The sequence below is a fragment of the Mus musculus genome, chromosome 13 (assembly GCF_000001635.26).
Source record: "Mus musculus strain C57BL/6J chromosome 13, GRCm38.p6 C57BL/6J".
In the NCBI taxonomy this organism is placed as follows: Eukaryota; Metazoa; Chordata; class Mammalia; order Rodentia; family Muridae; genus Mus; species Mus musculus.
This window is the reverse complement of record NC_000079.6, coordinates 47,178,625-47,201,199: the sequence shown is the minus strand read 5'-3', so window position 1 is coordinate 47,201,199 and position 22,575 is coordinate 47,178,625. Positions and strand designations below refer to the sequence as shown.

At 45.6% G+C, this 22,575-nt stretch overlaps 1 protein-coding gene across 2 annotated transcripts in view; it reads right to left on the bottom strand.

Moving 5' to 3' along the window:
* Positions 1-22,575, bottom strand: part of Rnf144b (ring finger protein 144B) — a 125,272-nt gene that overhangs the window by 46,792 nt on the left and 55,905 nt on the right. Inside the window, exon 1 of one of the 2 annotated variants that reach the window (NM_001170643.1) lies at positions 7,080-7,197. The exons of the other annotated variant lie outside the window; for it this stretch is intronic. The gene's annotated coding sequence lies outside the window, so the exon portion shown is untranslated. Of the gene's footprint in view, positions 1-7,079; positions 7,198-22,575 lie in introns of those variants that run through there. 2 annotated transcript variants of the gene reach the window in all.

Genomic DNA, 22,575 nt, shown 5'->3' with positions numbered 1-22,575 from the left:
AGAACACCCTCCCTTCAGATGCCACAACTCAGAGATGCTCATGTCCCTTAGACAAAAGGGCACAGTATTGCTCATCCTCCTGAAGGCCTTAAATAATATCCAACACTATCAAAGGCCATGTGAATAGTCATTATATTGTATTGTTTAGGAAATGATGACAAGAAAGTTCTGCATAAGCTTAGTGCACATAGAGCTACTTTCTGAGGGTTGTTTTGTTGTTGTTGTTGTTGTTGTTGTTATTTATTTACATTTATTTCTCAAGAGAAGGAGACGCATGAGCGTGCCACAGTGCCCAGCGCACAGTCCGGAGCTTAGCAGACAACTTTGCAGATGCTCGTTTTCTCCTTCCACCATGTAGGTCCCAAGGATCAAACTCAGGGTTGCCAGGCATCGCATCAGCAGGAGGCTTTATCAGCTTTGCTGGCCCTTTCTGAATACCTTTTAAAAATTGTTTTATCTTCTCATTATTATTATTAGTGTGCATGTCATGTGCAGGGGGAGGGGAGGACAAGAGGAGCCAGAAGGAGCCATCAGGTCCCCTGGTGCTCAAGCTACAGGTGTGCTGCCTGACACAGACCCTGGGACCCAACCTCTGGTCCTCTGCAAGAGCGATGGTTGCTCCTAACTCTTGAGCCCCACTTTCTGAATGCCTTTGATCCCCGGGCAGACTTGGAACCTGAAGATACAGGAATTGACTGTACTGGCTTGACCTTTGCACTGCAGGCCAGTGGAGGAGTTTATTTTAGCTACTGGCTCGTGTTTTTAACAGGACCTATCAGTAACCTCAATGATGCTGGTTAAAAGGCTAGTCAACGGCTGCCATTAGGTGGTCGCTGAAGCTGTACTCAAAACCGGGGTCTAGAGGAAGACAGGTTGAGTTCTCTGGGGGCAGAGCTAGAGTGACAGTGAGGGCAGGAGGTGCTGACAGAGGCGAGGTTCCTGGCAGCCCTCCACGCTAGCCAGTATGCTTCTCTTTCCTACTTGGCTCTCTGACCAGTGTTCTGATCATTCAGGGACAAGATGAACCAGTGCGTATCAGTCACATCACCACCAACGGTCCTGCATGCCCCGTGACTGTAAGAACAAATGGATCATGGACAGACTCACTCGTGTTCAGAGAAACACAACTTCTGAGGCATAGTTCATATCTATGCAACTGCCTCTCAGGGAATAGTGCTCAAGGCCAGGGAGTGCAAACAAGGTGTCCCTCTTAATGGACTTGGTCGTTATTGATAATGGAGATTAGGGGATCTTTCCTGGGCATCAGCAAGTCCAATAAATATTTAGGTCTTAGATGTGCTGTGCTGGCCGTTAAGACCCATCCCCCAGCCTCGAGGGAGTAGTGCTGAGATATACAGCTTGGGAAGGACTTCTGCCCTCTCCAGAATCGCATGGTTTTGTCCAGAGAAATAGAGAGATAAAGACCAGACACGTAGGTCTACAATTCTTTGGTCTTAAAACCTTCATAACCACAGTTTTGAGGAGAGAGGACCACACACAACCTTGTAGCTTGCAGACCTCCATCTTCTAGGTACGGAATCAATGTGTGAACTCGGTCATGCACTGCTTAACAACTGGGGAGAGCTGGTCACTATGTGAGCATCTAGTGCATGACACAAACCTAGAGGCTGTGGGTGAGCCACTCAGCCTGGCCTTTGGCTGTCATAAGAGACATGTTAATAAAGAGAGACCTGCTACCTGTGAAACCTGTGCCCGGCAAGGGTTGATAACTCGCAGAAGACACTTTTTAAATACACAGAAGTAGTAGACTCAAAAGAACAATAAAAATACATAGCACACATCAGTAGAGTTGTTGTGTATTGTCATTATTGCACGTTGTATGTAACTGTGTGGTCTGTCCTGCCGGGCAATGGGCATTCCAGTGCCTTTGTCTATACCGGAACTGTCCACATCACATACCGAATTTATTGTGGTCCTCACTAGGCAAAAGGAATGTGCTCACTTTGTTTTTGATCGATCGGACCACCATCGAGTGCACAGCAAGTAGGCGATGAATGGAAATGTCATTATCCCATGTCTAACTCTATCACTGCCATCTTTTTGGTGGGTGGAAAGGAGGGAAGAGCACGAGAAAGGAGAAATGGGAGCATGTCTCAGAAGGGAACAGTGTCCCATGTAGCCCAGGATGGCCCTGAACTCCACCATTCTCACCGCTACCTCCTGAGGGCAAGGACTATAGCAAGCACCACCATGCCTGGTCTTATATGATGCTGGGGACTGAGCCTAGGATTCACGCATACTAGTCAAGCACTCTGCCAATAGAGCTAAGTCCCCAGTCCCAGGAGGGGTGTCTTAGCTTCAACAAGGACTGTTTCCTAAAGAGCATGTTTACTCTTTCAAATTCACGAGTGAATATGGTCCAGGAAACTATTTTAACAAGACCCAACTTTAAAGTGTTTTCTATACAATGGAAGAGATATGTGAACGTGACCATGTATATATCATGGGATGCTAACTCTGGGATGTCTAGTTTTATCCTTTCAAAATGCTGTTCCCTTTTCTTAAACACACACACACACACATTTCTTGTCTTTGTTCCATGTTTTCTTTATACTGCAGGGTTAGGTTCAAGAAGTAGAAACTCATTCCAGCTTTCCTAACAATACAAACTTATCAAAGAAGGTAGGCGTGGGCATGAGACCCACAGCTCACTGTTCTTGGTGCTGTGATTTTTACATACACCACGCCAGCTCCCTCCTCACCACCGCCATGTCCTGCCCGCCCCTTTCTTCAACTGTTGGTTCTCTCGCCTCCCACAATTATTCATCCAGCCCCACTGAATAATTTTCTTCCCCTTGTCTGGCACAGCAACAAAGACCCAGAGCAGGAAGGAATGTCCCTGACAGGCAGGTTAGACAATAACGTAATGAACAGACGGAGGAGATGTGTTTCAGAAAGCCCTACAGAACAAGACGGGCTGACTTCTAGGGTTAGGACATTACCAGGAAACCACAGTCGCCAAAGTATGAACATATAAACCCAGAAAAAACTTTTCTCCAAATGAATAAAAGCATATGTAAATATTACTCCCTTCTGTAAAAGTTTTAAGCTTCCACAGAAATTTTAATTAGAAACAAACTTTCATGAGGCCAGTGTGGAAGTGGAGTTGCTAACCTCCCACGCTGAAGAAGGTTCAGGGCATATATTCTTGCATGCCTTTCCCAAATAATCTTCTAACTGGAATCCATAATGCAGGGAAGAAAGTCAAACTGCAGTGAACCCAATTCCATACCTGTTAGGAGATGGGATACCGAGGTGATAACCCAGCCCCTGGGTAGAGAAGGAAGCTGGGTGGGGACCTTCTCAGCAGATGCTCTCACAGAATGCAGGAAACCTTGTGGATATATGGTTTCAGCCACAATTCCATGAAAGAGAGGACTGGAGAGACAGCTCAGCAGTTCCACGTCCTTACTGCTCTTGCAAAGGAACCTGGGTCAGCTCCCCAAACCCAACATGGATCCCAGCACCCACAGGAGGTGACTCAGCCATCTGCAGTCCCAGCTCCAGGGGATCAGATACTCCCGGGCTTCAAAGGCACCTGCACATACACGATGCACCTGGACTCTCATAGGCGCCGTGTACATGAAATAGATTAAGTATTTTAATAAGAAGGAAGGAAAAAAAGAATCCAGCTACCCACAAGAAGCTGTTCATCTCATGGTGGTCACTTTTACTCTTACATTGGAGAGGTTTCTGCTTTCCTTTTAAGACATTTTAACAACGTGTGTGATTGTTATACCTGCGTGCATGTATATGTGACACAGGCATGACTGGTGCATAAGAGGCCAGAAGAAGGCATCGGATCCCCCCTGAAGGCATGAGTTGCCATGTGCGTGCTGGGAACCAAACCTGAGTCCTACCCTCTCTTCACTATGGAGCTTTCTCTCCAGTTGCCACATTTTCTGTTTTTTAATAACTAATGCACTGTGACACGGTAGCTTTGGAACTACTCAATGACCAGCTAATGGCAAATGCCAAATTTAAATGAAAAAAAAAAGTTACAAATTAACATCCTACTGAAAGATGAAGATAAATTAAGACATTTGAGGCTTAGCTGGGAAAGGCGTTTTTTACCAAGTCTGGTGACTCAGTTTCGATCCCCAGAACCCATAAGGCGGAAGATCCTGACAACTGTCCTTGACCATCATACACACAATCAATCCACCAATATAATGCATTAAAAAAAAAGACATTTAACCTAAATGTTCGAGGCTGAGGGTGTAGGTCTGGGGTAGAGAGCCAAATTATCATGTTTGAGATCTTGCATTTAAACTTCTGCACTGCAAAAAGGCAGAAGATAAACAAACGCAGGTGCGGTCACAGCGCTCTAACTTACGCAAGACTCAGATGATATCAAGAAAAATATCAAAAATCAAGTATCGGAAAGCACATGGTTGAAATGAGAAACAGAAAAATAGTTTTGTTTTGTTTTTGTATTCTGGTAAAACAACATAAGTGAAAAAGTTGCCACCTATTGAGATTCACTGCCAAGATGACAACAATTCCTTCGCAACGGAGGTCACTACTTTTTACCTGGCTTTATGTCCTCAGCATCTAGCACCTTGGAAAGAGTCATTGACAATAGACAAATTTTATGACTATATATTAAAGGCTTGGTTCTCATTCATATTCACTCCTAATAAATCAAAAGCAAAGCCATTGGTAACTTAGCATAACTAGGGAGTGTCTATAAGTTCAGGCAGAAATCTCTGGAAGAAAAGTCTATGGACTGAGGGGCAGCAGCATCAGAGAGCCACTCCTTGAATTGCCAGGCATGACTTTGCATGGTAGCCTGGTCCCGTCCCCACATCCAGGATGATCAGTTCCATAGAGCAGGGTCAGTCCCCTGAACGGTTCGGACTTTGCTCTTGCACCATCCTCTGAGGGCAGGTGATTCCTGACAGCTGCCTCAACTGGTGATATCAAATACCAAGAATCCCACCTAAGGGGAGCGCGATGCCACACCAAAAAGAGCCAGGGGAGGCGCAGAAGGCTAGACTAGCATCAACTTCGGAGAAACAATTCCCAGTGTGTCTAAATGATCCCAGGCTTCTGGAATATTGAAACAATTTTTCCAGAAAGAAATTTCAAATGCACAATTTTTTTTTTGGTCCTGATTAAAAGTATTCACACTGTTGAAAACAAAGATATTTTCCAGGAGGCTAAATAAATCATCTTGCTGGGTAGATAAAGTTTTTTCATTCTTTCTTTTTTTTTCTTTCTAGAGAGAGCATACTTTCCATTTTGCTTGTACAATTTGGCCAAAATAAATAAATAAATAAACAAACTGGGTTCATAATCTAAGATCCTAAAACTGATGATTTAAAGACATGTCTTACACTGACCTAGTTTAGAAATCTGGATGGAAAAAAAAAAAAAAAAAAAAAAAAAAAAACCCTGCCAGTGCACTGGGACCATTCATGAGAATGGGGCTTTTGAACGCTGAGAATATTCGTCGGGGCTCAGCACAAAGATATTTGGCATCCATGACTGTAAATATTTGTAAAACCCTGGGTAAATGGTCAGTGTTTGACCACACTCAAGCCTGCCTTCCAGCGCCATAGTGGAGGCTGGAGTTATCTAGGGGGATGGCCCAGGAGATGTTAGCTTAGGTTTTCTCTTACTGTTTATTTTCAATTAAAAAAAAAAATCCAAGCACTTGGATTCTGTGACTTGACATCTTTTTCCCGTTCCCTGCGCACGTTAATCTTGCGGTTCTTCATTCTGGATGAGTGAAGGCTCTTAGAAGGTACTTCAGAAACAGAACTAACTCATTCCCCACCTCCCACCCTTCCCTCCTCCCTCCCTTTCTCCCTCCTTCCACTACTTCCAACTTGATGCCCACTGCAAAGCAGAAAATGCTAACCGCGGTGCCCAAGGGCAGGCTGTGGGGTGGAGAAACTGGTAGCTTTGCACTTCATTACACAGCTATCTCCAAGTGGGTTTGTGGGTCTGCTTTAGATTTCTTTCCCTTTTTTTTCTCCCTCTCTTTCAGTTCAAGGTAGTTTCGGAAACACTTAAGGGTATGATGCCCATGAGGAAAAGGAGTGAGGTTTACAAAGAGCCAGTGAGGAGGAGGAGGGACCCAGCGAGGGATCATCTGTGAATGGAAGCAGAGAGCTAGAGACTCACCTCAGGGGAAGCTGCGGCAGATACTTTAACTGCCAACAGCCCCGTGAAGGCTGGCTGGGCTCCTTTTGCCTCTTGCCCACACCCTAAAAACTGAGTCATCTCAAAGTTCATTTATTTTGCTTCTGGGCAGAGACACCCCTCAGCCGCTGCTTCAGAAATGCTGAGGACCATGTCCTTCAGGCCATACCTCCTGCGCTAAAACCGACAGAAGTGCCTAGCCAGAAGCCCCGTGGTAAGGGTTCCAGCTCGGGTTTTGATAAGGTCGCTGGGGCTGAAAGTGCGAAGAAAGAAACCAGTGGAAACATACAGAGAACTGTCTTCTGAGAATTCGGCAAGGGGTGTGTGTGTAAGATTAACAGCAGAATCCCCGGAAAGGGCCCTGGGAGGAGCTCGCCAAGATACCCTTCCTGGGTGAAAAAACGGGATCAGTTTCATTCTAACATCAACTTGAAAACAGGGCAGAGCCTCTCTCTCTCTTATCAGCAATTACCTGATAAAAAATAATCACCATAACGTATAGCCCAGAATCCACGGTTAACGTAACGTATTATTCATAGCTTTGTGTGTCAACATACTACTGTGCATTTCCAAATAACAGAAGGTAGACAGCCAACTGTCTCTCCCGGAGACACACCAGAGGACTGATCCGATATGCAGTTTATGATAAGGTCTATAGAGATCACTCTATTAGAAAGTAAACTGATTTGTTTCGACCTTTTCAAAAGCACTTATTTTAAAAATAAATAAAGTTAACAGGTGTTTGAAGCATTGGAATGCATGCAGTTCTGCATGGCTTAAGCCCTGGAAATAGAATTTAGCCATAACCACCGGGTAGCCTCGGTCCCGTCCCTCTCCGTATTTTAGCTAGCAGCCTTCTTGGCTTGCAGCGCCTGTATCCTGCGCACTAGCACCCCTTCTAGACCTACCTGGCTGGAGCTGAAGTCCTCAGGCTGCTTGGCGTCTCTCTAGCAGGTCCAGCCTGGGCCAGCCGGGGCAGCGGGCACACCGCGGAGGAAGGGCTCTCTCATTCTCTTCCCTCTCCCTGAGTGCTCCGCCCGGCTGACAGCTTTACACTTTTGCAGGATTGCCACAGGACTCCACGCCCAGACCTACAGCTCGGGAAGAGGAGGAGTCCCTCTCCGCCTCCTTGTCTTGACAGGCAGGAACCTTGCAGAACCAGCCAGCAGCTCGGGGCGCGCAGCAGCCAGAGCGTTTATTTATACAGGAAGCTCGGCGCCGCACTTCCTACTTCCCATCTGGGTCGCACTTCGACTGCAGGTGATGGCCTTAACCCTGTCCGATCCCATGCAGGCAGAGCGCAGAGCAGTGGCTCTCAGGTCGGGGACCTGGCGTTGCCCCAGGAATCCTGCGCCGGGTGTGAGCAGCACCCCCCACTGCGCTTCCTCCTGCTCACCCGCAAGCTTCACCTTGCTTGGCCTGCAGCTCTTGCAGTCTCTGTGTGTCTTCACAGGCCACCTTTCCTCTTCTTCTTTTAACAGCCCTTGACTTGCCTGCTCACCTCCCTCAAACCCTTCCTACCCCCACCACCATCACCCTCCGCGCGACCCACCTCAACTCAAGTGTGTACTTTAGCTGTCCAAGTGCATCTGATGTGGGCAAATCAAGTTAGAAGCCTTAGTATACTTACAGTGATTTCACTTCAAGTGCTTTGTCAATAAAAGACGTGAGAAGCACATGTAAGGTAACTAGTTATATTTTCACTTAATGGAAATCCAACAGCTATTCCAGAAAACAGGAGTAGCAAGCCGCCATGACAGCGGATGCTTAATTATTACTGTGTTTTTAATAAATGGCAAACCCTCACTCTCACTGCCAGCCCCTACAGGTCACAAGAACAAGCCCAAACCTGTTGAACATTGCAGTTTTGAAAGATCTCTGGCACAGGGATTTTTCTGTGGGCTTTCTGCAACCTTCCTTTCCTTTAGCAGCTAAGGTCAGGATGTACTTCCTGAAGGGAATGGGGCTCACAGATGCTTCCTGGGACAGGTAAACGGGTGCTGTAAGGAAGCAGTCCACCTCTCAGCTGCTGGGAAAGCCCAGTTCAGAACACCGTGCGCATGCGCATGCCCCTATATGTAAAGCTAGAGGGGAAGAGAGGGACTGCAGACAGTAGAATACACAATAGGGACCTAAAGGTCTGAGTGGTACTTGCCTTTAATCCCAGCACTCAGGGAGGCAGATCTCTGAATTCGAGGCCAACCTGATCTACAGGGTGAATTCTAAGACAGCCAGGGCTACACAAAGAAAGCCTATCTTGAAAAACAAAACACAAAAAAAGGAACCTAAAATCATACAACCAGAAGACATTTGAGCTTGCAAAGTCCTAGTTATTTTAACCCAAACAAATGAGTTTAAAGAGGGTATTTAGGGGCTGGGCGAGACCACACCTGTGATAGGATCAAAATTGGTTTAGTGAGAAAAATATGTATTAGCAAAAAGTGAGGAGGATGAAGAGCTAACTTCAGATTGAATGGGACTTAGGGTCCCAAGTAACCTACCCCCCAGAAAGATTCTTGGTGCTGTAACCATTCCTGATGGAGGAGAGACAGGGAAGATAAACAGAGCGCCTCCTAACAGACCAGCTCATGCCTCAGTGTTGATACCAATCTTCTGAGCCTCAAGCCAAAGTTCAACACAGAGTCCACTTTTTACATCACCCTGCAATTAAGGTGTGGGCTCTTATCAGCCGGATAAGGGGAGAAGCCACAGCCAATATGAAAGAAAATACAGGCCAGGCACAATCATGCTGCTTTTTGGACACAGAGAACTGAACCACATCAAAGTGGATGTAAATTTATAAAAAAGAAAGAAAGAAAGAAAGAAAGAAAGAAAGAAAGAAAGAAAGAAAGAAAGAGAGAGAGAGAGAGAGAGAGAAAAAAGAAAAGAAAAGAAAAGAAAAGAAAAGAAAAGAAAAGAAAAAGAAAAAGAAAAAGAAAAAGAGAGAAAGAAGCCGGGTGGTGGAGCACGCCTTTAATCCCAGCACTCAGGAGGCAAAGGCAGGCAGATTTCTGAGTTTGAGGCCAGCCTGGTCTACAAAGTGAGTTCCAGGACAGCCAGGGCTATAAAGAGAAACCCTGTCTCAACAAACCAAAAGAGAGAGAGAGAGAGAAAGAGAGAGAGAGAGAGAGAGAGAGAGAGAGAGAGAGAGAGAGAGAGAGAGAGAGAAGGAAGGAAGGAAATAAAGAGAGAAAGAAAAAAAATGCAGTCAAGATTCAATGCTAAATAAGCTGAAAGTTATACCAATAGGCAAGTGACTCTTTCAGATTGGCCTAAGGAGTCTACAGATGGATATTCAGACCCTCCAGTATCTATTGATCTCTCTGACAGGCTGCCTAGGGGCTAGGAAGATAAGGCTGAGCCAGAGCTCTCAACCCCAGGGGAGAGTGGGACAATCAAACCCTTTAGTAGGACACTGAGACCATATGCCATTCTTGAAGACCAGGTGCTGTGGTAACACAGGGAAAAGTCAGCTCACCAAAGGAAGGAAGGCAAGACAATCAAGGAGTATTTATTTTGGATCATGGTTTCAATCTGGGTCTTCAAGCATCTTAGAAGGGGATCATGGAGAGGGCTGAGCCAGGCAGGGTGATGGCTAAGGACATGGCCTTAGACATAGACTTGAGATTTTAGAGATGCTTCTGTAAGGTAGACGGAGCTGCTGTGTTTAGGACTCAAAGGAAAGCTAAGGTGCAAATGGAAAAGAGACTTCAGAAACAGAATTGATGGAATTCGGCATCTATTTGGATGCAAGGCATGAGAGGCAGCAGGGATCAGGCTGCTGGTGTAGCTGGGGGTTAAGAGGAGAAGTGGAAGCTTCAGTCCCGCAGAATCTCACAATCCTCTAGGCTGAGAACAAGGAACATCTAGTAGGACTGACTGAGTAGAAAGCCGCTCAGGAACTGTGCTCATTGAGGCAGTCGCTACAGCTGAAATTACCATCCATAGAGATGGCTCAGTCAGTTTGAATGCTCTTCCAGAGGTCCTGCGTTCAATTTCCAGCAACCACGTGGTGATTCACAACCATCTGTAATGGGATCTGATGCCCTCTTCTGGTGTGTCTGAAGACAGATACAGTGTACTTATAGACATACAATAAAAAGAAGAAGAAGAAGAAGAAGAAGAAGAAGAAGAAGAAGAAGAAGAAGAAGAAGAAGAAGAAGAAGAAGAAGAAGGAAGAAGAAGAAGAAGAAGAAGAAGAAGAAGAAGAAGAAGAAGAAGAAGGAAGAAGAAGAAGAAGAAGAAGAAGGAAGAAGAAGAAGAAGAAGAAGAAGAAGAAGAAGAAGAAGAAGAAGAAGAAGAAGAAGAAGAAGAAGAAGAAGAAGAAGACAATTACGTAGCATCCTATAAGGGTAACATGGTTGACCCCCACAAACTCTTAATAGTCACATGACCTCTCAGTAACTTATTTATTTAACATAATCCGGTCAAGCTCAGCCTTTTCATCGAATAATAAGAAAGGATGACAGGCTGGCGAGATAGTTCAGTGGTTAAGAGCACTGGCTGCTCTTCTAGAGGACCAGGGCTCAATTTCCAGCAACCACATGGCAGCTCACAGCTATCAATTCCAGTCCCGAGGGGATCCAATGCTCTCTTCTGGCTTCCAAGGGTGCTGCCTGCAATATCATGCATGGGCAAATATGCAGACAGAGCACTCACACATGTAAAATTATGTCCTTAAAGTTTGGTATACAGTGTGTGTAGGTTGTTGTGTAAGAGAGTAAGAGGTCTCTGAAGTTGCTCTGCCAGTGCCCGGTGAGACAGAAGCTCTTGTGCTTGCCAGCTCCTAGGAAGCAGAACAGAATGTGAGCCTCTGGGATGGGGCCGCGCTGGGCTGTACACTATGGTCCTGGCCCGGGTATAAAATAGGAACCAAGTCAATGATACATACCAAGAAGGGAAGCGAAAGGGGGAAGGAAGGAGAGGGGCCAGAAAAAGAACCCAGAGATACGTTACCAGGTAGGAAGAAGGAAGCCCTCATACAGCCTGAGCAACAAGAGCCTCTCTTAGCCTCGGAAAATAAATAGCCCACTGATATGTTTCAGAAGCCAATCTAAACACTATAATCTAGAAGGTATTTTTATCTTCCCGAGTGAGAACATGGTCTATAAATTGCTCACCAGTCTAATCCTACTGAACATCGTAATAAAGGGTCCTGTCCTGTTTTGAGTTTCAGATCTTCTCAAAGAAAAGCCACATCAAAATCCTGATTACTGATACTTAATCATTAATCATAGAAAAGTGATACCCAACTAAAGCCAAAGCAAATTTGAAGTTTTCAAACCAGACGTGGGGGCCATATACTTCTAATGGCAGCACTTAGGCGGCTGAGGCAGGAGAAATGCCATATGATTGACACCAGCCTGGGCTACGTGGTAATAATACCCCTATATTAAAGGAGGGGAAAAAAACTAAAAAAGGAAAACCAGGAAAGTTTTCCCCAAATCTGAGACTAATAAATTGAATAGAACTTATCAGTTCACGTATGTATAGAGCAATAATACATATTATATAATGGGCAATGTTATAAAACCACTGTAGTCTGACATAAGGACAGGATGTGTTATCAAGATGGCTCAGCAATACAGGTACTTGTTGCCTAGCCTGAGTTTGATCCCTGGAACTTACATGTCGAAAGTGAGAGCTTTGACCCCTAAAAGGTGTCTTCTACATCCATTTCCTCCCCCACATAGACTCAGTATTTATCTTTTTTATTTAAATTGGGTTTTGGTAAGCATGGTGGTAGCCATCCATAAACTCACATGGCTGAGGTGAGTCCATCAAGAGTTCAAAGCCAGCTTGGGCTACATGGCAATCGAGACCTTTTCTCAAGATGAAAATTAATTTTCACAGTAAGCTTTTGAGTCCAACCTAATTTAATTCACAACTTTCCTAACCATTCTACTTTGGAACCATAAATTAGATAAACATAAACTTTTCAGAGTAATAGATTAAGTCAATGTTTATGTGACGCATTTGGTGCACTGGTATAAAGCAGAAAGCATTTAACTGCACAAAGCCCTTTTCTGATGCCGGAGCCAGCTAAATGGCTGTCATTTCGTTCCATACATGTGAAAAGAAAGCATCGCATTCAAAATGGGCAAAATCGATTTAGAAAGTCGCTTGCTGTCACTGAAGAGTCACACCTCACAGCATGAAACATAGCCACAGGGGAGGGGCCCCATAGTGGCATGCCTGTGGCTTACAGGCTCACACTGTCCTGTTGGGGCAGAGTGTTCCTAAGACAGTTACAAACTTTGGAAGCCGATACAGATACTGCTTCAGTGGATTTGAAAATTATGCATCTGTTACCACCTTCTCGAAAAAATCCAAGTTTGGTCTTTAATTTTTTTTCATCTAACTTGAACTTTTTTAGCCTGCTTTCTGCAGAAAGATTCCTTTCAAAATGATGCCTAACATGGTAAACCCATATACATATCATCACTTGGGAGCACACAAAGATTGTGACACCACCATGGGAGTCCATGCAGACTTCTTAATGTTCCTTGGCAGCGGACAGCCTGCCACTTCCTACCATGGTGAGATGGAATGAGTTAACTGTGCTTAGCCACCAAAGCAGGGACTTTTTTCCTATTTTCCCAGCAAGTGCCTTACATGATGGTCTTTAAAGGTATATGCTCTTTTTTTTTTCTTTTTTATAATGAATCTGTGCTAACAAAACACATAAAGCAAGAAGGGAATGGAACAAACAGAGCCAGAAAGGCATTAGCTAGCTCCCTTTCATTCTGAAAGGACTCCGGGGAAGTCAGGGTCACATTCATTCTGTCTCAAGGGTGAGCACAGCGGTAAACATCCTTCCAAGCATCACATTCTAACACACTGTTGGATGAGACTGTGGTAAGATCTGATGTGTGCAGCGGAGGACTACCATCCCAACCTTGTTCTGAAACATAGTTTCAGAAACTTCTCTCTAAAGAACAACAAAATCCCAAGCAAGTAGCAAATGGCTCACAGAAGAGGCGGTGGTGTTGCAATACCTGACCCACTGGAACTCTGGCCCAGTCAGCTTGGGTCATTTATACTTCACCAGTAAAAAAAACCTGTTTCTTCCATATTTTTCAAATTAGTCTTCGTTGAGTACTGCACCTGTTATGTACATATTTAATTCTCATGCCACCTTCCCTAACTCTCACATATGTGGTGTGTCTGTCTGCATTCCTAACCTTTGAGATCTTATTCTCACTTTGCATGATCTTGTCATTATATGCCCTTATATGTTTTTCTTCTATTAACTCTAATTTATCGCTTCTTCTTCCCATCCATATGTGCGTTCGGGCGTGAGTTTGGAAGGATTTTCTCTAGGGAGCAGGTGCTTCAGCTGGCCTTTATTTCATGAATAAAAACATTTACTGTAACATTTCCCTCCCTAAACTTTTTAGTATATGCAATGCCCTAAAGATTTAAGCATAAAGTTCACTTTTCTGTGACTCTCTCAAAAGTTGATTACATTTTTCCTTTGGAAGAATATTTCCTCATTTTCGAGTAGTTAGGGTTTGAGTTTGTAAATTGAGCACTGCATTCTCACGTAATGGGTTCTGATGCAGGGCCATAGCCTCCAAAGCCTCTCACTTCTTATGCTTGCTATAGTTTTATTTTGGGCCAAGTAGGTTAATAATTCTACTTTTGCTGCACATTTCCAAAGAATTGCTCTCTGAAACGTCTCAGGGTCCTGAGACCAGGTCCTACCCTTCTCAAGAATAGGGTCGCGGCTAAGGTTGTATCTCAGTGGTTAGAGCACCTGTCTAGCTTGTGTCAAGACGATGGTTTCAATCCCCAGTCCTGAGAGCAGATCACTGGTCCTGAGCTTCTCAAGAATAAGGCTGAGGCTAAAGTTGTAGCTCCGTAGTTAGAGCACTTGTCTAGCTTAGCCTAGTTTCAATCCCCAGTACCAGAAAAAAAAAAAAATCCATCAGTTGAGCCTAATGTTTCACACCTGCAATACCAGCATGTGGGAGGCGGGGCCAGGAGGACCAGCAGAGCTTGAAACAAGACTGGACTACATGGTAACTTCCATATCTGCCGCCTGGGATACAGGGTGAGAACCTGTCTTGAGAGAGAGAGAGAGAGAGAGAGAGAGAGAGAGAGAGAGAGAGAGAGAGAGAGAGAGAGAGAGAGAGAGAGAGAGAGAGAGAGAGAGAGAGTAAAAAGATGGAGGGAAGGAATTCACAGCTCATGATTCATTATCCCACCACAAATGTATTCTAATTTGCCAGTCAGGAACCATCTCAGAAAACAAGGCAACTAATTATTTTAATAGTCAGATGATTGTATCATCTTGGAATTTAATCAAAACAAATCAAAGGCCTGCAAGCTCCTCTCTTGCTCCTGGCTTAAATCAGCTACTTCAACCCCCCCCCGCCCCCCCCCCACACACACCTTAGCACTGTAAGGGGCAAAGCCACTGCCCGCCTGTACGACCAGAGACAAGCCTGTGTCTTGCATATCAAGGCTTCAGGGAGAAACTCCAAAGCCTCCAGGTAAGAGGGATCCCAGTAATGTTTAAAACAAGTAACCGCTGAAATGTTTCCTCCCTGGGAGGCTGGAAGGGTCCCGAGGCTCAGACGCAAAGCAGAGGAAGTTCTAGTTCAAATCATCAAGGAAATTCCAAACTCTGACAAAGGAGTCAGCAGATATTTTAGCCAGGGCACGAGCGAGCGGAGAGGGGAGTTGTTTTCTCAGAGTCTTCTGAGTATTTGTTATGAGAAAGTGGGGGCTTCCTCAGCTCAGGAGAATCTGAGGGGAAGACAGAGTCCGCTACCAAGTGCTACTGCGTGGTAGGCATGGAGCTTGGTACTCAGCATTTTATACACACATTATCTCTGTTAATCTTCACAAAAGTATTCATTATCAAAAGCCATCTAGCCAGGCAGTGGTAGTGTACACCTCTGATCCCAGCACTCGGGAGGCAGAGGCAGGCAAGAGCTCTGAGTTCGAGGCCAACCTGGTCTACAGAGCAAGTTCCAGGACAGCCAGAGCTACATAGACAACTGTCTCGAAAAAGAACAACAAAAGCCGCCACCGCCACCGCCTCCTCCTCCTCCTCCTCCTCCTCCTCCTCCTCCTCCTCCTCCTCCTCCTCCTCTAAGCTGTATCTTTCTCTCCCTCCCTTCCTCCCTTCCCCTCCCTTTCCCCCTCCTCCTTCCCTCTCCCCTTGTTGATTTTACAGCGTTCTTTACATACTCCTGAAGTCACCATGTAGACCAGGCTGACTTCAAACTTAGATTCACCTGCCTCTGCCTCTCCAGGGCTGCTACCTCACTTAGCGAAGTATCCTATTTTTAAGTTAGTGACCAACATTTCGGGAAAATTGTCAGTAAAACACAGTGTAAGCATAGTGATGTCCCCACTATGGAACAAACTCCATCATCTGGGGTTCAGTTGAGATTCTACCTGTAAGTCAAGAAAAACACCCTTGAGCCCTCCAAGATGTCAGCCCGTGACTTCAGCAAATATTTGCTTAAAGACGGATACCTCCATCCCTTTACTTTGAAGTCATTACATAAAACAATAAATATTTAAACTCTCTGAATCAACTGACTTCATGAAATCCAATCCTACACCTGAATTTTACACTACTGACCAGTGCACCACAGAAGTGACTGTCTGACAGTCTAATAACTACTGTGCGTGGGATAAGATTCAGCATAGCGGCCTTGGCCACGTTCAGCAATCCTCAGAATTTTTTCACTTCTGCTCTGAGTGCCAGCCCCACCTCTCTCTCCCAAGGCCTCCAGGCTTCTCACGGATCGGATCGCTGTGGTTTCCCACTTACAGAGGCCATTCTTCCTTATCCGTGTCAGATATACCTCCTCCTCCCACAAGAAGTTACTCAGGGCTTATCATTTTGATTAACTTTTAAAGTCAGATGGCAGCATAATAGGGTTCGCCATGGCATTTTCTTCATAGGTAGGTGATCATTGGACCGAGTTCTTACTCGCCCCTCCCACAACCCTGTCCATCACTTCTTCCCCCTTTGCAGGACTCCTCTCCCCGAGTGGCCCTCAGGTGGTCTTGTCACATTTCACACACAAAGGTAGATCCAGAGTTTTGCATATGACCCAGGATGCTTCCATCCCCACTGTGCACCCCTCACTAGCTCTCTCCCCCCACCCCTTTACAGCTTCTTCTACCTCTTCTTAGTTCCTCTTTTACTTTCATGTCACGCCCACACATGCACATATATATTATATATGCATATCCATACGCACACATACACATGTATGTGTACACACACGCGTGTGCATGCACTTCACTCTGTGGAATCATAAAGGTGCGAACATCATCTTCCTCAAGGAGAGAGCGAAGGACATCCGATCTGCTCTAACTCTCTTGGAACCAGCAAGCCTTCATGTAGATCTCTTGCTTCTTATAGGCTGTTTTCTTACAGAGTGAGAGGATGGCTTCGGTCTCAGAGCAATCAGAGCCTTTGTGAACTCAACAATATGATCTTACCAGGGTGCCCTGATTAAGCAGCTCCTCATTTAGTACTCTGAGCGACCCAGCCACAGCGGCTTTACCATTTGGTAACTCGGTACCATGAGGGAATCCTGGAGTCACACAGAAACCAGTACACCAGTCACCAGAACCTGGGGGGAGGGGGGGGGGCTAGGCAACTAAGTTCCATCCCAGCCTCACTTCCCAAAATAAATTCACCATGAAGTCAAGCTCCCCACTTTTTTTCTCTTGTCAGCACCTTTGGGGAGCAAGGAGGTGGCCAAAAATAGAAAGATGACATAAAATTTTTGGATTTTATTTTTTAACACTGACTTGGGACAAAGTGCCAGGTGTCCTGCCACAGCTAACTGGACAATATTGCCGTGTTAGCAGAATTCCAACCTTGGCGAGGAAGGAAGATCTAAAACATACATTGAGAGGCCAGCAGCTCTGGATGCATTGAATTCTCTGGGGTTGGCCCTCTGTGAGAGTAAAGAGGCAGGCAAGTTTCCCACGTGAGCGGAGAGAGTGTGAGTCAAAGACTATTTCAGTACGGGATCCTATTTCAACCTTGTTGTCCATCTGTTTGCTGGGAACGTAAAGTTGCCCGGTTCCAAGTTAGAAAGCGGGATGAAATCATCCGCTAAAGCGGCAATAAGCAAGAGCCTTGAAAAAAATGGCCCACAGAGGTTACATAACACCTGCTTATCTGGAGGGACATCCCTAAGGTCCTAATCTTCATCCCAGGCAAGTGAGTTCAGGGATCCAGGTCAGCAAAAAGGCCAAAGAAGAACATCTTTCAAGGCAGGGAATTCATCCCCACCGTCCACTAAAGTGTCTGGGGAGCACAAGGCAGAGCCACTTGGGGAAATGGATATGCAGGAAGCTAGTGTGTTCAGGGCTAATGACGAGAGCTCAGGATCCAATTTTAATACGAAAGAAAATTCTAAGGTCATGATTATAATTTCATCCGTGTTTTAGGCCAAGTGATCCCTCATAGTTTGGCGAGAGACCTGAACTGCAGGGACAGCGTTATTTGTGTGATGAAACGAAGTCCAGTTTTGAACAAATGACCTGCAAACAAACTTTTAGATTATTTACAAGTTATGGCCAATATGAAAAAAAAAAAGGGTCACAACCCCTCCCCCTTGAGGTTTTGTTTTGGGTTGTGTTGTTGTTGTTGCTGCTGCTGCTGTTTTCTTTACAGCTGCTGGAGAAAATAGGAAGTATACCTGTGTGTGACCAACCATTGAGCTTCAATGTCCTTCCTTACGAGTCACTTCTCTGGACCAACTCCAAAGGGCCCTAAGTAAACTGCACCCAGTGCAAGCACAGGTATTCGTTTGTGGGGAAGCAGAACTTGTTGGGAAATAACGGTCTACACTAGAAAGAGGCAGTGAGTGGTAGGTCTCAGAGGGTGTGGGGAGGATTCTTATTCACTTCCTATGGACAACAGAATTGCTATTATAGTCCAAGAAAAAAGGATGGTGTCTTCTGAGCAGGTGTGTGTGTGTGTGTGTGTGTGTGTGTGTGTGTGTGTGTATGTGTGTGTATGTATGTGTGTACTCACGTGCATGTACACAGTTGGGTGATAAGGAATGACTTAGAGGAACAATTTGTTTTAAAAGAGGAATCTCACTGCTACAGTATGTTTGGCCAATAGCGGAGTCAGTCTTAGACTTCTTCATGGCCCAGAGCACCCAGAAAGGGTGGCAAACCATATGACCAAATAAGGAGTCAAAGGTGTGGCATGCTCATGTGATTTCGGCACTCAGGAGGTCAAAGCACAGGGAGTGCAGGTTCAAATCTACCCTGGCTACATGACAAGGCTTCTCAAAAACAGATAAGTAATAAATAGCCACCTAGCATGGGCTAAGTCCTGATGTGATCCTTAGCACTACCCTATTCCCTCCACTTAAATAACCGATTGTACCTTCAAATCTCACGGTAGCCACATCTGAAGGATGTGAAACCGGCTGGCCTCTTGGCTTGTGAAGGTAGAAACTGCAACAGCTATTATTTCATCATCTACATGTCTACAGACTCAGCAGAGAGGGGCAGAGAGCAATGAGGCAGATGTGCGAGGGAGGAGACCAGCCAGTGGAGTTAAGAGTATTCTGGTTCTTGGTTCCCATTCTTTCTGGAAGCCATCTGCATTCCTGTCAGTTCCCCAAGACACTCCGTCCTTGTAGTAAATTGTCCTTTTTGTTGTTGTTGTTAAAGCCTGTTTGAATTTATTTCAGTTATTTAAAATGGGAACTACACAGTGTGAGCCATATAACCATAAAACAAATCAGAACTGTGCTGCGAAAAGAACACACAGACTTCTGAATCTGGTAGAGCCAACCTAGTCTCCCTGAAGATGAGCTGCCTGGTCTAGAGTTTCCTGGGCTGTTTGGTCCTTGCTTCCTTGCCTGTTAAATGCCAGGCATAGGAGTGGATATTGGAAACGCATTTATAGGGTCCCTAGTGCATTGCAAGCTGAATCATGATTTCTAGAACTCAGAGGAAGAGTCACGTGACCATGGCAGTGGTCCACAGCAGTAGAACACTCCCCCCCCCCCCACACACACACACACGACTATGGCCAGCTAGAATGAGAGAAAGTGCTTCTAAAATACTTCAAGCCTAAATTTCCCCTGCTCCCTTCAAGAGGGCCATTTAGTCATTGGCAGGTGAATTTAAAGTAACCCCCACCCAGTCCTTTTAAATATTCCTGGGGAAGCCTGTCCCTCTCCCTCCTCTTCCCTCAGTGCTAGACTTCCCATTCCTGTCTTGTGTGACCCTTGAAGGTCAGTGGATTACTGCCCTAACCACTGCACTATCCCTTCCTGGGATCTATAAATAAAGCCTTTGCATTCTCCTCCTACTCTGGTGCTACACTGAATCTGCGTGCCCCCCCCCCATCAGAAGTACCAGGGGCTACCCATGGTTGGCAAGATGGCAGAGAGACAGGTTGGATGCTGGCGAGGTAAGAGCCCCGGGGCCTTTGTCGGGATACACGAATTTCTCACGTGAGGAACTCTCTGGTTACAGGCTGAACGACTGGGCAGTAAGCCAAGCTGATGCCAGGTAGACAAGCTATCCCGTGGTGTACACACTAAGCATATATGCCCATCTCTTCTTTGCTGCTTGTGTGGACAAGGCTGCTTACCTGAGCAGTGCTGGACTCTAAGGCACGCTACTACAGGCATCTTGACAGGATGAGGAATTAAAACTTGGGAATTCATAAAAGATGTCTCTTTTAAGTTCTTTGTGGTGAATGATCTTCTTTATTAAATATTTGATTTACTATCCATACATGCATATAATCGGCTGGGATCCAAGCCACTCTCCACTCCCCCTCTGCCAAGTCCTCCCTCATCATCCTCCCTATTTTCCCTTCTTAATTAAGGGGATCACCTATTAAAGCATGGCCAGCCTCTCAGAGCCTACATCCCTGAAGACAACTGACTCTCCCTCCCTCATTAGCCTTCAAAGCCAATAGCTGCACGGATAAGGGCGGGGCCTCGTGCTGGCTTTTGGATCGATCTTGTGTAAATCTTGTGCATTCAGCCCCAGCCATTGTGGGTTGGTGTGTACAACTGTGTTATCACGTTCAGCACTGCAGACATCCACCCCTGCTGGCCCTTATCGGCTTTCTGCCTCCTCTGCCATGATGAGCCCTAAGCCTTGGTGGGAAGGAGTGGGGTACAGATGGGTCATTTTGAGGGGAGTGCTCTGCTCTCTCTTAGTCTCCGCCCATTGACTGATTGTTGGCCTCTAAACTAATTATCAGCTACTGCAAAAAGGAGCTTCTCTGGTGAGACTGAGACACTAATCGATGGAGATACCGGTACTAACTTGGGGTGCTTTGCTCCTATGTCTGTTTAGCAGAATAATAGTCCTAGGTTCTCCCCCAGGCAGTCACGAGTAAATGCCTGGTTAACAGTAGTGGGTATGGGGTCTATCTTCATGAATGGACTTCAAATCCAATTATGAGGTGAACAGTTATTCCATAGCATTCCTACCTCTATGGTAAGTTCTTCACAAATTCAAAACTCTTTATTTCAATATAAGTATTGTTTGACCTTAACATATTTTTCAAAGTATCATTGGCCACAGATTACTTCTATATTGGCAGTTTTACCATAGGCACAGCATCACTTATTACATGAATTCTTCTTGCTCCTCCTTCAATTTACAAAACACAGAACATAAGGGAAACTGAACTCTCAGCTCAGAAGTTAGTTATAAACATATGAGTTTTGTGCATTTTCTGACACACGAGAGGCCCTACTAAGTCTCATCCGTAAGTTCTTGATGCTTCTTGACTAAGTCTGATAAAGTCCTTGGCATTTCTTCAAATTCTGTCTCAGGCTCTGCCCTGGGGTATATCCCATAGACAAGAGATAACCTGCAACCCGGGTGTTACCCTGTGCTGATGAACACAACCTAGCAGGTCACCACTTGTCTACCAGGGAGCCTGGGATGCTTCCAAGACTCTTCACACAGTTTACTACCACACCAGCTTAGTCTGATTTCTCTTGCTGAGTCAGAATCCCCAAACTGGGGAGTTTATAAAGAAAAGAGGAGTGTAGCATCTCGGCGTCTGGAGGCTGGAAGTCCATGAGGAAGCACCACTTGTGGGGAGGGCCTCACGATGCTTCAATTCATGGCCAAAGCAAAGGGGCTATGAGGAAAGAGATAAAAACATGAGGAGTGAGCTCGTTTCAAACTCCCCACTCTTGCAATGACTAACTCAGGAAGACAGCTCAATGGGTAAGGGCGCTTGCCATCGGGTCTGACAACCTAAGATGCATCCCTAGACACTAAACTCCTGCAAGTTGGCTTTTGACTTCCACTCCCAGGCAATGGTATCCACCACCATCCCCGTAAGCAAATAGATGCAAAAAATATTGAATTCAAAAATGTTAAAGAGAACTCCCTCTGCAGGAAGGCATTGATCCTTCTTCCGCACTTCTTCCAGTCCCGCCTCCCAACACCGCCAAGACAGTATCAGCGTGAGTTTTGGACGAGACAAATCAAATTCAAATTATACAAGCACTTACTCTACTATATTCTAATTCCTGATTGCTTAGAAAGGAGAGCAGAAAATGTGTCTGGCGTTTTCTACAGTTGCGTTTCATATAGAAAGCTTTCCATAAATAACAAATCAGAATGATGCAAGATTGAGGTAAGAAAGCACAGAGCTCTTAGGAATACTAATAAACAGAGAGAGCAGAGGATTAAACAGGAGTGCAGCAGAGCATTGGAAAGAAAGCTCCGAGGAGCAGGGAGGGGGTTCCAGAGCTGAATGCTGGGGAGCGCTCCGATAAGGCCAAGTGCAGAAGGGCTCATGGGACTGCTGACAGCAAAAGTCAATACTGACTTCACGGGGGAAAGGGTCAGGTGTGAAGGCGCACACATTTGATCTCAGTGCTGGAGAGGCAGAGACAGGCAGAACACTGGGCTCTAGCCTAGCCTACTTGGCAAGTTCCACGACAATGAGAGAGCTTCTCTTTAAAAAAAAGAAGGACGAGGAGATGGAGAAGATGAAGAAGGGGGAGAGGGAGGGAAGGGGTGAAGGAGGAGGGGAAAGACAAGGAGGAGGAGGAAGAAGAAGAGGAAGACAAGGAGGAAGAGGAGAAAGACAAGGAGAAGAAGAAGAAGAAGGAGGAGGAGGAGGAGGAAGCAGCTTTCAGGAGCCATGCAGGTGCCTGGGTCCAGAGACAAACTGAAGCTACCTCATTTTAATTTGGGGGCTCACTGTTCTAGAGGGTTAGAGTCCATGACCATCATGGTAGAGAGTATGGAAGCAGGCAGGCTGGCATAGTGCTGGAGCTGAGAGCTGAGTGCTTACATCTGATCTACAGGCCAGAGACAGTGTGAGCTACCTAGGAAAGGTGTAGACAGAAGGAACTCACAGGTGCCAGTTTATAGAAGTCTGGATCTGAAACCTTGCCCCCG